The 2,500-nt window shown below is 40.5% G+C and overlaps 1 protein-coding gene across 3 annotated transcripts in view; it reads right to left on the reverse strand.

Moving 5' to 3' along the window:
- LOC135107529 (obscurin-like protein 1) overlaps positions 1 to 2,500 on the reverse strand; it is a 167,332-nt gene that overhangs the window by 163,738 nt on the left and 1,094 nt on the right. The window lies entirely within an intron of this gene.

Here is a 2,500-nt window from a genome sequence, read left to right on the forward strand (position 1 = left end):
CTTTGACCACACAACACTCGCACACACACCCACCCACCCATCCGCCCACCCACCCACACACAACACGTAAGCACCCCTCGGCCGTAAAACACACCCCCGTCGGTAACCATTTGCCTCTGACAATCGAGGACGCAAGCGAGCGGAAACACAGACTATTGGAATGTGAAATAAATGGTGTGGAAGAATGTTTTAAAACTAATTTTAAGTCTTTTAACCTGATTAAGAGCGACTGAAGCACCATTAAGTCTTGGTCAGAACGCCGCGACCTCGTTTTCCTCCGCCCGTGGCTGGGGGAAGGAAGGGCGGCGAAGCAGAGCGGTTGGAGGAAGTGCAGCAGAAGGAGCAGAAGGAGGCAGGAAGATGAGCAGGAGGAAGTGTAACCGGAACAGGAAGATGGGGAAAAGGTGAAGGAGATAGAGAAAGTGGTGGTGGCGGTGGTGGTGGAGGAGGAGGAAGAGCAGGAGCATGTGGAAGAGGAGGAGGAGGAGGAGGAGGAGGCAAAAGATGATTTCAAAAGAGCAAGATGAACTGAAAAATGAAGAGGAAGACGAGACTGGGAAAATGAGGAGGAGGATCATAAGGAGGAGGAGAAAAAAGAAGACAAGCAAGCAGTAGTAGCAGGAGGAGGAAGAGGGGAAGAAGGAGGAGGAGGTAGAGGAGAAGGAGAATGAGAATGAGGAGGAGGAGGAAGAAGAAAAGGAAGAGAAAAAGTAGTATTAATAGTAGTAGGAGGAGGAAGAAGAAAGAGAAGAAGAAAAATAGTAGTAGCGAGGAGGAGGAGGAGGAGGAACGAGGAGAAGGATAAGATTCATTTTTTTATATTTTTTATTACAATTAATCGTGAGTCATGCATCTTTTTCACACAATTCAGGCTTTTAGCGTGATCATTACCAGAAAATAGCTCGCACTGCTACTAAGTGTCTAGTTTCAATTTGTGTAATGGTGCAAGCCTTAAAGATTCAATCACTCGAGTGTGTGGAGGACAACATGCCCGCGCCGAGTGAGGAAGGCAGAGAGATGGATGACGTTCCGGGGCCTTATTTTGAAAATCTGGGCTCTCATCACGATTATTTTCAGACGCTACACAGGCGATAGTCTGGTTCTCATAGATGTATTTTTCCCCATTGTTGGTGCAGTCTTTGTTAAACTGCCACTAGAATTACGAAAACATCTTTGAAAATCATAAAAACTTCCACTAGAGCCTCTTAAAATATCAAGAAAGATGCAGAAACCTCTATGAATGTGGTCCCAGACTTAAAAATATGGTCTCAAGAATTCGGTCCCAGGCGATCGATTGATCTTGATCGAGAGCGAGTGCTGTACTGTAACAGTTGAAGTACATATGACATAGTACCTAAGACCCCCAACGCCTATTGTTGACCGACCTGTATTTTGCCGTGGCGGGTGCGTTACGTAAGACTTGACGAATCGCATCCTCAGACGTTCCGGCGTCTTAACACCACTATACTTTTAACAGGATAATACAATAGTGAAAGATACGGTAACCTTCAAGAGTTATCATGATTCTAATGATAGTTTTACAACAATTCTGCATCAGTTACAGGGGAAAAAAAAAAAATCTATAAGAACCCGAGTAATCTTAATCTTTGATAACCAATCCTTGTAAGATCTTAGAAACACTGAAGAATACAAGAGAGAGCGTTGAATTGATCGCGTTATGCAATACGACGTCACAATGTTGAGAAATGTTACGTAAGAAGTTTTTATTCTGCTCAGTATGATGAAGTATATTAAATTATGTCTTACCAGGTTTTACACATGTAGCAGGATGTGTTATTATGTTAGAGGGTACGTGGTGTGAGAATATTTCATTGTGATTACCATGATAAAGTACATAAAATCATATCTTTGCGGTTCATATTTTTCTTGTACGTCATTTCAGAATATTGTCTTTTTTTCTTCCTTAACCTGATTTTTTTTTCAGATTTTCATTTAGCTTGTACGTTTTTTTAAAGAAATATTCGTTTTCTTCTTTACCATACTAAAACAAATTTGACTTAGATACAATATATACAATAACGTAACAATCCAGCAAGTTTTAAAATGTCACACCTGTATTTTCTGGCCTCAAGGACTATTTTAAGATATCACTGCTTCCATCAAACTGGTAACTGCGAGTCACATGCCTTGCGGGACAGGTATCAGAGCAGCTATAAATACACCGGACACTTTCTTCATACTTGAATATATGTTTACAAAAAATACATATACATAGACCGCATAATTATTCGTCTTGTGACATATACTTTTAAGTTAGGCAAATAGATTACTGATAAATGCATTTTTGTTCACCTGTGCAAGCCGCGCAAACCTCTAGCAACCATCTCCTTTTTTTATTTATTTATTTATTTTATTTTTTTTTTTTTTTTATGAATACACAAAGGTGCTAACCACAGGAGAAAATTTCATTCAGAATCTTGTTATAAGAACACTCATAAAATTGGCAGACTAAGTGCGTGGCGGGTGGTTGAGGTTGATG

Source organism: Scylla paramamosain, chromosome 15, assembly GCF_035594125.1.
Source record: "Scylla paramamosain isolate STU-SP2022 chromosome 15, ASM3559412v1, whole genome shotgun sequence".
NCBI lineage: Eukaryota > Metazoa > Arthropoda > Malacostraca > Decapoda > Portunidae > Scylla > Scylla paramamosain.